The sequence below is a fragment of the Mustela lutreola genome, chromosome 3 (genome assembly GCF_030435805.1).
Source record: "Mustela lutreola isolate mMusLut2 chromosome 3, mMusLut2.pri, whole genome shotgun sequence".
In the NCBI taxonomy this organism is placed as follows: domain Eukaryota; kingdom Metazoa; phylum Chordata; class Mammalia; order Carnivora; family Mustelidae; genus Mustela; species Mustela lutreola.
This window is the reverse complement of record NC_081292.1, coordinates 15,249,617-15,262,207: the sequence shown is the minus strand read 5'-3', so window position 1 is coordinate 15,262,207 and position 12,591 is coordinate 15,249,617. Positions and strand designations below refer to the sequence as shown.

Genomic DNA, 12,591 nt, shown 5'->3' with positions numbered 1-12,591 from the left:
AGGTGAGTGGATCTAAGTATAATCCATATATTCCCCATTTAAGGATCAATTTCCATGTCTGTCACACCCACTTCCGGGAAACAGAAGTGTGTATGAAAGCCTGTGCAGAGCTCTGGGCATGTAAATGACTGAGCATCTTGAGGCCCGGGCGGGGCTGGGTTTGGTGCCAGGCCCCAAGAGTATCTCAATATACATTTTCAATGGAGAAAATGTGTATGCTGAGCCCTGCTGGTTTGGGAACTTGATTCCCTGCCAAGCCAGACGTGGGTGATGAGTAGTTCCCTTGTGAGAGCCCAACTCAGGGCTTTTCAAAATGTGGTCTTGAGGATCCTCTGTATGATTCAGAGGCTGGTGCCCCAAATCCCGACCTCACTGTTTGGTTTCTAGCATGAATCAGTGATAGGATATCCATCCCCAGTGCTTCATCAGAACCCGTGTCAGCCTATCCATCAATTCCAGCCAGCTGGCTTTCCATTTTCTGGTGTTTCCCTTTTTTTTTTTTTTTAAGTGTCTGGGCGTTATAATCGTAAAATGTTAGGGCTAGAAATAATGCCTGAAGTCACCTCACCCCAGCCTCTCAGAGATGAGGAAATGTCTGGTTGCTGCCTCGGTGGGACCTAGAATCAGATCTCCTAACCCACGCTCAGTGCCTTCTTGAATGTCCACGCTGCTCTTGTCCCCACAAGCTGTCTGCAGACTGAAGATGCGCGAGGAGCAGTGTCCAGACGCATGCAAGACCAAGCTAGGTGTTCAGATCCAGAGAAAACCACCCTTGAGTCCTGTTGCAGCGACCTCAGCACGGGTCCTAAGCCTCAGTGACTCCCCCACCTAGGACACGTCAGCTGAAGTACAAGGCCAGCCTGACCTCAGTCCCCAGCAGGGCCCTCTCGCATAATAGGTTAGGACAGCAATTCAGGTGTCCTTGGACATAGCTGAAAGCCTGATGCAGCTCTGCTCTCACATCCCCTGGCACGTTCAGTCTGGGGATGACAGCCGCTTGGCTGCAGGAGCCCCATAGGGCTGGCCATGTCAGCTTGGCTCATCCTTCAAAGCTGCCACAAAACCTTTGATTTGCCATTGTTTTTTTTTTTGGGGGGTTTTTTTTTTTTTTTGATATCCTGTTTCCTTTCTTTTAGTTAATAAGAACATTTCCTTTGGAACAAATACTGTGCTTTGTTTACATTTGGAGTTAGGTGTTCATGTTGATTTTTACGTGGACCCACCTCTGCCTTTGATTACAGACAACTTACTGCCGGATAATCTTAGTGTCCAGCCACACACCTCTGGCTTGTCCTGACACCCCTGGACCAACTTTGGGAGTCTGGAGGCCCTTCTTCACCTTCTGGTCCTCTCAGAGTACAAAGTGGCAGCGAGGATAGCCTGTGGGATCACACTTAGGAGCTGTGTGACGTAGGGTCACTTTACCTCTCTGTGCCTCAGTTTCCTTGTCTGTAAAATGGGTATGATATTTGTAACCTGCCTCATAGAGTTGTGGCAAGACACATTGTTAATCAGGTTAATTTACACTGAGTGTTCACTTAGCACAGGGACTGGAAACATAGGGAGCACTCACTAAAATGGTGGATAACCGTGTGCCTAGCGGAGTGGCTCAGCGGAAGCGAGCTGGGCCCATAAAATGATGGTAACTGTAGCCCCCATGGCAGTGATATTAGTAATAAGAGTGGTTGTTGCTGTTTTTGTTACTGCTGCTTCTGTCCAGGCCTGTGCCAAAGAACCACCACTACTGAGAACCACTGACCTTTGGGCTAATGAGGTTGGGGGTTAGAGCCTAAAGTGGGAGAGGGTTGATGATCTAGGAAGGGGAGGAAAAGGGCAGCTTTAAGTGTTCAGGGCCTGTGGCCTTCAAAGCAATGGAAATAAAGCTTCTCGAATGAGAGGGGAAACAGAACTCGCTTCTGACCCATTATAAAGAAGTGTGGAAATCGATGCTGTTGTCCCTTTGATCATCATCCAACCTCAAGGAGGAAGGCGAGCCTCAGAGAAACACAGATCTACTCTAAAGGTTTGAGGAATTTGTGGGTGGAGTGGTCAGCTGGCACCCGAAAGGCTCTAGATTCAAAGCCACATCTAGTGATTTATTCCTGAAGCCTTGAGTGCATAGCAAATGCTAAAGAAAACAGAATGTACATCTAACCCTTGAGAGTCGCCCGTCCCACCAAGAAGGGACAGTTGACGTGGGAACCTCGGATTTGGATGAGCAGTGGGCATCCTGACACTGGGTCCCAGTGTCACTGGGTCCCGCGAGCCGTGGCCTCACCCCTTCCCAGGACCCATCTGCCAAGTGCACAGTTTGTGTTGGATGACCCCAGGCTCTTTGCAGGTTTCATGAGAGCCTGAGTCCACTCAAGGAGAAAATCAAACCTAATTCCCTTCATGCATCAGGTTTTTGTGTCTGTACACACACTCTGAAAGAGATGGTAAACGTCATCTATGAAGGAGAAAGGTTTCGGGGCACCCAGCTGGCTCAGCCAGTGGAGGTTCTGACTCTTGATCGCAGGGTCTTGAGTTCCAGCCCCGTGTTGGTGTAGAGAGAACTTTAAAAAATAATAATAAAATATTTTTTTAAAAAAGAGAGAGAAAGAAAGAAAGAATGAATGAACGAGAGAAAGAAAGAAAGGGAAAGGTTTCTCACAATTCTGAACAAGTTATTAGATTTCTCTGTTTCCTCACCTATAAAGCAGTTATCAGTCCCCTGGGCCCTCCCTCTGGAGGGTGCCGGTGAACTTCAGATAGTAAACAGATTGTAAAACACTGTGTAAATGTCAAGTGCTGTGTAATAGCAAGGAGTAACCTTAGATGAGGTAGAAAACTCAGCATGCAACCGATGAAAACTATAAATTCTCTACTTCCTAAAGCTTAAAAAAAATACATATTTTCTTCACTTTTTAACAGAAAACAACTGAGCTCCTATTATATACTCTAAAAAAACAGATTTTATTTATTTATTAGAGAGAGAGAGTACAAGCAGGGGGAGGCAGAAAGGGAAAGGGAGAAGCGTCCCCAACGTGGGGCTCAATCCCACGACCCTGAGATCATAACCCGAGCCAAAGTCAGATGCTCAGCAGACTGAGCCACCAGGTGCCCCTCTACGCTTTTTAATTAATGCTGCTTTTTTTTTTTTTTTTAAGATTTTATTTATTGATTTGACACAGAACGAGAAAGAGAGCACAAGCAGGGGAGGGGCAGAGGGAGAAGGAGAAGCAGACTCCCTGCTCAGCGAGGAGCCCAACATGGGGCTCAATCCCAGGACCTCGGGATCATGACCCGAGCCAAAAGCAGATCCTTAACCGAATGAGCCAGCCAGGTGCCCCTTCATTAATGCTTTATAAGAGCACAGGCTGAGGACTTCCTCCAAAAGCAGACCATAATGTAAGAAGGCGCTTCGGTGTTTGGCAATTCAAATGGACTTGCAAGGACTTTAAGACAAGCTCACAGTATTTCACATTCCAATCAACAGCGAAGTTGCAATGAATAGGATGGCCCACTATTTACCATCACACATTCATTTGCAGGGATAGAATTCAGAAAGTTCAGAGACGCCTGGGCGGCTCAGTCGGTTAAGCTTCCGACTCTTGGTTTCATCTCAGGTCATGATCCCGGGGTCCTGGGATCCAGCCCTCGTCGGGCTCTGTGCTCAGAAGGGGACTCTGCTTGTGGACTCTACCTCTTCTTCTGCCCCTCCCCCTGCTCACCGTCTTTCTCTCTTTCTATCTCTAAAATAAATAAATAAATCTTCTTAGAAATATTTGGCAAGTTCGAGAACAGTGGAGGAAGTCTGGTCTCCAAGGTGCTATGTATAAGCTTTAGTCAGTACAGCCTTCGCAAGGGCCAGCCAGAGTTCCATATTCGTTTGTTTGGTCCCTTTCTCTAAGGAGATCAAAGCTGCTTTGTGGCTGTCATCTGTTTAATCTCAGAGCATCCCTGCCTTGTAAGTCGCTCTTGTCATCCTCACTCTGCTGATCTGGAACCCGCAGTCCGATAGGACTTTTCAAGGGCACATACACAGCAAACCAACGTCGCGAGCCCTGGGAGTGGGACTCCGGTTTTCTAGGTTGTGTTTATTATCCTCTAACCATTTGCCCAAATTCCCCCCAAGTGGAGCAAATTTGAGAATTCCATGAAGGTCGATTCACAGGCTCCTCCAAAACTGACCGACTCGCTGAGCTTTGCTATTCATTGTGAGATTTTCTAGAAATTTTGACCGTAGTTGCATTTGATATTAAGGTCATGTTTATAGTACTGCATGGATTCTGGAGTCAGGTGTATCTGGGTTTGTGTAGCTCTGTGAACTTGGGTTTTCAATAACATGTGAAAATTAGTACTTGCAACAGAGTTGTGTCCATGAAAGGGAGCAATGTGTGTGAACGCTTGGGGCCTAGCACTCACCGAGAGCTTTCTGCTGATAAGAGCTCTCGCGTTAGACAGCCAGTGGGTTCTTAGCTTAGTTCTTCTCTTGTTCATCAAACTTCGGTGAAATCTTGGAACTTAGGTCTAGCAAAGCCAGGCATGCTACAGGTTTTCTTTTTTAAAGAAGCTTTATCTATTACTCTAGCAAGGCAGGTGCTTTCGCCCCTTCCTCGCCACTGCTCCCTGTTCGGTTCCAAGACGCTTGGGAGGAGTTCCCGCCCTTGAGCTTGGATTTCTGTCAAAACAAGATTACCTCTTTCTTGCTCTGTGAGTCCTATGAACCAACCTTTGATTTCCAAATGCTTTGGGTTCTCATGAATGTGGTAAGCTACCGTGCAGTATGCTTGGAAATAGTCCCAGTTGGGTTCTCCTCAAGAGAGAGCCAAGGATGAGATGAGCTAATGGGTTTTGGAACTGGGGAGAGACAAAGTTGTCTGAGTGAAACACTGCACTGGGTCTTCAGGGTCAGGACTTAGCCCTGCCTTTGCTCCCATACTGGGGGGGTTGGGGGAGGGGTATATGCACAGAAAACAGAGTCCTGGCCCCACTCCAGAGAACAAGAATCTTTATTTTAAAAAAGGGGGGGGGCATCTTCAAGAGTGGACCCAAGAATGCAAAAAACCACCAGTTTTCCTGGTGGTGCTGATACCCTGCCAGGCTGGGGACCCACTGCCCAAGGCCATTTTCCAGATGAGGAAAAGGAGGCCCCCAAAGGCCCTCGTCCAAGATCACACACACGGTTAATGGCAGAGGCCGGCCTGGGACTCAGATCTCCCTTGCTGCTCGCTGTCACTCCTGGGTTTTTTCCACTGCGCCCTCAGGCCCCTGGGTCCGCTGTTGACTCAAGAGGAACGGATGAAGCTGGCTGTGTCTGTACTTTCTCATCTGTATTCCAGAGATAAAAACTCCTGACCTTAAAGGGCCATTGTGAGGTTGCATTAGTTAAAGGGTGTTCAGTTCACTTCGTTCTTCGAGTCTGTTCTTTAGACAACTGAAAGGCGCTAAATTAAGCCATTTTGCAGAGAGGTCTGAGTCACCCAGTGGCAGCTGTCTGTGGCCCACAAGAGGTGCTTTGGTCATTGTCATCGAAATGCTACATTAAGTCCCGCCTCGCCTCTAGCACAGAGCTCAGGGCTGTGCTGGGTTACCCGGAGAATGGTCTCTGGCCTTGAGAACAGCCTGCTGAGGGCAAGGGCCCTAGAAGTTACTCCCACAGCAAAGGAACAACCCCAAGGGGCAGAGGAGACCGGCATCATCTGAGTATCCCGCGCTCAGAGAATCTCCCCTTCCACCCTGGAAGGAGCTCGGCCACACGCAATCTGCCTCCTTGGCTTGGAGAAGTTGAAGGGCTTAGGTCCTGGTCACAGAGCAAGTTGGGGACAGGTTGCCTGATCCGGTCCGAGTTCTTCCTCCCTCCCGCCTCCTTCAGGCCGGAGTGGAATTGTTTTTCTCAAAGGTCGGAATCGAACAGCATCCATTATACAGAATCGGGAAAGGCTTTCCTGGGGAGGCCAAGGTCCGGGTGTGGCCCGGGGAATGGTAGGCAGGGTGTGCTTGAGAGGGGTTGGCCCCAAGGGGCTATGGCATCTTGAAGCAACCTAGAAGGAAGTCTGGAAGCAGTGGCTAAGGTTCTTGGGCAGGTTCTGTGCTGCAGAGGGAAGTCGGGATGAGATTCCTGAAGGGGGGCCAGCCCTTCCCAGCCCAAGGAAGGACTGGGAAGGGCTTGAGGGAAGGAGGGAGCTAACAGGAGGAAGCTCCAGAAGGTTAAGAAAACGCTTTGCCCCCATTTCTCAACAGCTACTGTGTGCCAATCCCCATGGTTAGCTTTCTACCTAAAACATTTTTATCCTCTGAGCAGCCCTACCGGGCAGGTGTTGTTTTCCCATTTGTGGATGAAGAAACACACTGGGGAAGGTTAGGTAACAGAGAGGCACTGAGGGAGGCAGGATTTAAACCCATGTTGTCTCCTTCCATGAGGCCTCTCTGAGACTATTGGGAGGAAAGTTCTCAATAGCTGGCCAGGAGGCAACCACAATTTTCCCCTTTTGTCTCTAAACAAAGGAAGGAGCAAAATGAGGATCGTTCACAGGCCAGGAGCTTGGGGGCGGGGGTCTGGGGAATGCAAGCTGTGGCAGTCGTCCAAATTATGCTCAAAAAAAGGACAAGTGGAAAATGACTAGAGATTGCTTATTTGGCAGATCATTGACACGGTGACGTGACACAGTGAGAATGAAAAGAGGAAGGCCCACAGGAGAAAGATAAGCGTGGGCCATATATGAAAAGAGTTCCTGATGATTTAGGGCATTTAAGATTGAGAACCAGGGATTGTTCCACCAAAGGGGAAAGTTCAAAGTAGGTAGGTAGGTTGATGTGTCATCTAAACAGATAATGTGGTGGCAGTGGGGGAACTAGGTCCTCAGAGAACATCATTTATGGCTCTGTGTGTGCTAAGACAGTCTAGCAAGGAAGTGAATCGCCAGCATCAGGGAAATGACCCACCGGGCGAGGCCGTGTATTCTCACACAGCACCTGGAAACGCAGGGAGACAAACTGGGAAAGTAAGCATGGCGGGACCCCAGTGCCAGCTTCGAAATGGTCTTGAAGAATATGAGAGACAGAGTTGAAGCAGAAGGAAAAAGCAGATAACATCCAGTATCTTAGAATACATGGGAAGGGGAGGGCAGGGGAGGGAAAGGAACCGTTGAGGGCTTTATTACGTGCTGAGTACATGAAATAATCCGTGACTCAATTAAATTAAACCAGGCACTCAGTCCTTACAACAGTCCCATTTTACAGATGAGGAAACAAAGGCTCCGAGGTCTTGGTGGTGACTTGTTGGAGATCAGACATTGGAGGAAGGGGATCAAGATTCCCATTGCTGTGACTCTGAGCCCCCGCCCCCTCTGCACTACACACTGCCTCAGTCAGAAATGGGTCCCGGGGCAGAGGGGAGCCCTGGTCACGTGCAGAGTCAGAAGCAGTGGAAGGCTGGTGAGGATTCGAGGGGACTCAGAGCAGAGAGGAGGGTGCTGGTGGTCTTGTTGAGTGAAACAGGAAATGGGAGAAGCAGACCACAAGGAAATTCACATGGTCAGTAACAATTTGCCGCCAATGGCATTTTACTGTCCGCAACACGGAGGATTACATGTTAGCTGCACGCAGGTCGATCTTCTGGGGAACGTGAGTTCCTTTTTGGAAAGTGTAAGCCCCATGTTCGCCTACTTGGGACTAAGTCGGGCTTCCAGGTTGGTGCATCTTTAAATACTAGTTCCCAGGAAAATGCTGGCTCCAGTGTGTGGTTTTTCATATTCTTCAACTGTTGGTCCTGTTGGCAACCTGGACATTTGCACCAGCAAGTCACCTGGAAGCTAAGGGAATCCTCTGCCACAACTAATACCAGGATCTGGCCATCTACAAACAGTACTATCCCCAGCTCTGATCTTCTTGCCCCTTTCTTTTTTTTAAGGATTTTATTTATTTATTTGACAGAGAGAGAGAGATCACAAGTATGCAGAGAGGCAGGCAGAGAGAGAGGAGGAAGCAGGCTCCCTGCTGAGCAGAGGGCCTGATGCGGGGCTCAATCCTAGGACCCTGAGATCATGACCTGAGCTGAAGGCAGAGGCTTAACCCACTGAGCCACCCAGGCGCCCCATTCTTGCCCCTTTCAATGAGTTTTGGTCTGCTTACTGTGTGTGAGGTGATGAGTTTGCATGAATTGCAACTGATTCCTAGGAGCCTTTGAAAAAATAATTGTAATTTGGAAAAATGGGGTTAGTCTCTATGAGGCTTTTGCAATAATGAGGAACAAAAAGAAAAATAGGCAGATGTTTTTGCTTTAAAGGTAAGAGTCCATGGTTCAGTAAGGAGTCGGCTTCATCTCACTGGGAAAACGTATTCTAGCCACCAATTTAATTTCTGTTACTGTTGCTGAGTTGCAACCCTCCTCCTCCTCTAAGTATATGACAGGTCTGAACATAATTCTTCTTTGTAGTCCATTGACTCTTGTAAAATAATGCTGTGATTATAAGGTTTCCTGAATATGATTTTCAGAATGTCGGTAATAACCACATTGCACCTACCTGCTGTACTTGGGTGACCATCTCTGTTGCTCAATTTATACTGAGTATTGGTCATAGTGAAACATGTTTTCATCACTTGAAATCCAAATTGTATTTGCTGGGTTATTAATGGCCACTTATTTCTGTAACATAAATCAGGATGTTGTGCAAGTTTGGTTTGCAAACAGATTGACTCCTGAAAGCAACAAGTTAACCTTGAGATCGGTGTGAGGAGTCACTTGAGTTGACAACCTAAGTATTCACTAAAACCTTTTTTTGTTTTTTTGTTTTTAAACGTAGTCTGATTCCTCTCTGGGTAAAATTCTGATAGTGATTGTAAGAATAAAGGATTGAAAACTGTGATAGGTTTTTGAGACTGCAGAGTCTACCCTTCCTCCTAATCTCATCCCTTTATTGTTCAAGTAGGAGAGAAAACAAGGTCAGAAATAATACATAAGTGCTACAACCTCCCAGGTCACATAGCTGATTGGTGGCAGAGCTGGGAACTGCCAGTCATTCCGGTGCACTTTCCACCAAACTGCTGTTTTCTTGTAATTGACGAACAAGTTGACTTGGAGGCATTGTGTTTTTCTACCCTAGATGTTGGTTGAAAAAAAAAAAAATGCCTATTATATAAAAGCTCTTGCAAATACTTCTTATACAATTAGGTCAATAGAATACAAAAATTTCTTCCTGCCAGATTTCCCAAAGTCCCCTTTGCTTGACTTTTCTTCTCACTTTTCCTCTGAAAAGCCATGTTCCCTTTGCACTTAGGAATAAGGAATCTTATTTGTTCTGACAGCAATGTGCAAACATCTATTGCATCAAAATTCCCAAGCGGAGTAAAAATACCGATGGCCCTGTTCTGAATTTCATTAGCAGTGGCAGCAAACATTCCATCAGAATCTCAGGAGCAATACAGAAAAGAAAGAAAAATCAAGTTAGCAATTATATAGTTAATATTGTACCAGATGAAAGCCTGCATTATAAAATCCCGAGTGTTGTAAACTCTCCTTTTAAATCTGCCTGCGGGCTATCTGTCCTTTCAAAATACAGTGTCTGTTGTCAGTAGTAGAATTCTAATAAATGAAATGCATTACAGAGTAATAGCGTATGTATGGTGAAACTGAAAGTTTATGGAAAAGTGTTTTGGGTAAGGATTGGATCAGGCCATTGCAGCGCTTAAGACATCTTAGGATCTGAAATCAGACCAAAGTTTTTTAAAGGATTCTCTGAAAATGTATTTATAGCTTTAGTCCTGACTTTATAGTTGACACGAAGGACAAGGATGAGCAGACAAAGTGGGGAGGGCACAGAGCATCGCCAGATAGGACTTACCCTAGGATCTTGTTTAAAATGTTGCATGTTTGTAATTCACATACGGAGAGGATAAATTTCCAGAAGTGCCCATACACCTTGCAGTTGCCGAAGGGTCACTGGTCACTGCTTCGCAGTATCTGGGTCATTCGGGTCTGCCTGTGTCCTGTCCACTCGCAGCTTCCTCTCCGCCAGCGTTCCCGATCCACACGCAGAGAGTTCTCCCAATGCACCTTGATCTCTTGCCTACGGGCCTGGCAGGAGCTCCCAACCCTGCTTAGCATTGCCTCTCTCTGGAGCCCATGCCCAAAACTCAGAGAACTTTTAGCCCATGTATTTGAGTGGTACTCTCTGTCCCAGCACTAGATCTAGAGTCCCTTAGATCAGGGGTTCTGTCTTGTCTTGGTGCGCACGGGGCCCACCACGCACAACAGGCCTCAGTGAGTGGTGGGGGTGCGTGGAGGAGGAAGCAAGCCGACAAGCCCCTGTGTAGCACACCTTTTAAGAGGCGTTCGTATAATAAGAATACTGGAAACATACCAAGCTATATCAGAACACCTGACTTTAAAATGCTTTTCTTGCTTAATTTGTTCTAACGTGCATGCCAGGATCTCTGTGATCGGAGTCACTGAGAAGGAGAGTGGCGAGCACGCTTTGTCTCACACTTTGGCCTTTGCTCGTCTTAACCTCCTTTCCACTGGGATTCCTCTCAGCGCCACTGTCCCCCCTGCAGTCCCATGAGGAAGCGCCCCCCCCCCCCGGGCTCCGGTGGCCCCCCTACGTTCACAGCCATGCTGCGGGGCAGCACAGAGGCTATAGGCGTGTGTTTACTTGTCTGTTTTAACCCCCGGACTTCGCATCCTCTGGGCCTAGGAAATCGCCGAGGTTGGCAGACATTTACCAGATGAAAGTTGCATGAATCACACCTTGGGTTCCTTAATGAGGAAGAGAAGACATTTTCCTTGCATCTCACTCCCGATCCTACGCCTCCAGTACCACAGTCTCTCCATTACCGTGTTCAGGGCCACAAGCTTCAGCTGTCCAGCTGGACTGAGAATGCTACTCGATGTCATTAGGAAACTGCGTTCAGCTTTGAAAGCGACTGCTCTTTACTGGTTCCTGACTGTGATTAGGGTTAACTGCCGTCTTGGTATCAATTCTGAAAAATACAGTAACTGAATTCGTTCTAGAAAGTAGGAGAAACAAGCCCTATTTTTAGTATTCCTTTGTAGTTAGGCCTCCTCTGTAAATCTGTTGTAAACTGAAACATGTTTGACTCTCTTCCATTCTTCTTACTTGTTCTCACTTTGCCAGTTTTGATCTCCTTAGATGTTGAATCATATTTCTGGAATGAAATAGTCATGGGCTTTTTTATCATTTGCTGCTTTCCTATTTAATTTAGAATAGAGAACAGAGTGGTAAAATTAGATACAAGAGGCCTCTGTGTGTCATCAAGTAACCTAGTCTACTTTGGGTAACAAAAATAAAATCCCTCTAAGTAATTTCTAGCTCATTTTGAACCAATTTTGTTAAGCTGAATGGCCTCCGGTCTGTGTGAGGAGTCCGGGAAACTCAGCTTCTCCCTCAGTGGGCCCAAGAAAGTTTTTCCTGACAATTAACATTTTCCTTTCCTTAATTTCATTCCGTTGCTCCTCATTAAGACCCCTGTAATTAGTGTGCTCATTACCTCCCCTACATAATCTCTCTGCCTCCTTGATGTTCTCCCTTCATGTGTTCTGAGGCCGCCTCCTTGCCTGCCTCTTGAACCCCCTGCTCCCTTTTCTCTGGAGGGGCTCATGGTCACGGCTGTCGGAGTGACAGAGCATCTTCTCCAGTCACCCAATCAGTAGCCCCACCGTATTTTTTTTTTTTTTTTTTTTTTTTTTTGGTCTTGAGAACTTTTTAGGGAGGGAAGAGAATTATAGAGAAATGGAAGAGCTGGAAGATAGGCTTGTCCTGCGATGTTGGGGGGATCCGGTCCAACACCGGATCTTTGGTGCCGTCTCGCCGCTCACTCGGATCTAGATTAGACCCCCACTTCCGGCTGGGGAGCATAGCTGTAAGCCCACGGCGTCACCCTCAGCTCAGGAAGGGAGTTGTTGGAGATCTTTATATTCCTCTGTCGTGTTTGTAAAGCAAGTCCTGAGGCCCTTCATTTCTCCTCTTGTTCTCCTTCCTTACTTCCTTTGTCTTTCCTGCTCACGTCTCTTTCACTCACATTAATGCGATCTTCTGGAGCTTATGAATGGATGTGGACTGTACACTGGAGTGCAGAAGCTTGACCTCCCATGGGCTTTGAACATGAAAACCAAGATCATCCTGGCACCCTGCTTTGTGCTTTCAGAAATTATCTCCTTACCCAAGATGTTTCTGTTACTACCTTGATGCATTAGGTTTTTTCCCTCTAACAAGGGCAGAGCGTTTTATCTCATCTTCCCCGTGTTCTCACAAAATAGTCATGGAGAGTGGTACCTGCAGGAAATTTAACACCTATTCGTTGATTTCTAGCAGTGCCAAGTGCTACCTACATCTGGGTTTGACCCACCCTCCTGAAATCGGCGCCTTGTAGAACTCTTCTCTGGGTCATGCACTGAAGCGTTCTCTGCAGGGGAGCTAGGCAGGGAATACAACAATTTTGAAGCCACCAAGGACCCCTTAAGATGGCACTCCATGTCCTGACACCAAGCCCCTACCATGCACCATGCGCTAGGGATACAGAGAGGGACAGAAGTGGTCTCTGGTTTTGAGTTGCTTCCAGATCAGTTGGGGAGATGGTGACATGAACAGA

General features: G+C 47.1%; 1 protein-coding gene and 1 long non-coding RNA gene across 3 annotated transcripts in view; one reads left to right on the top strand and one right to left on the bottom strand.

Annotated features, from left to right (window-relative positions):
• NSMCE2 (NSE2 (MMS21) homolog, SMC5-SMC6 complex SUMO ligase) overlaps nt 1-12,591 on the top strand; it is a 214,161-nt gene that overhangs the window by 180,832 nt on the left and 20,738 nt on the right. The gene's annotated exons all lie outside the window — the stretch shown is intronic.
• Nucleotides 8,878-9,999, bottom strand: LOC131826413 (uncharacterized). The gene is made up of 2 exons (XR_009351582.1): nt 9,825-9,999; nt 8,878-9,082 (listed from the first exon to the last, which is right to left on the bottom strand). It is a non-coding gene; the product is annotated as an uncharacterized LOC131826413 (long non-coding RNA).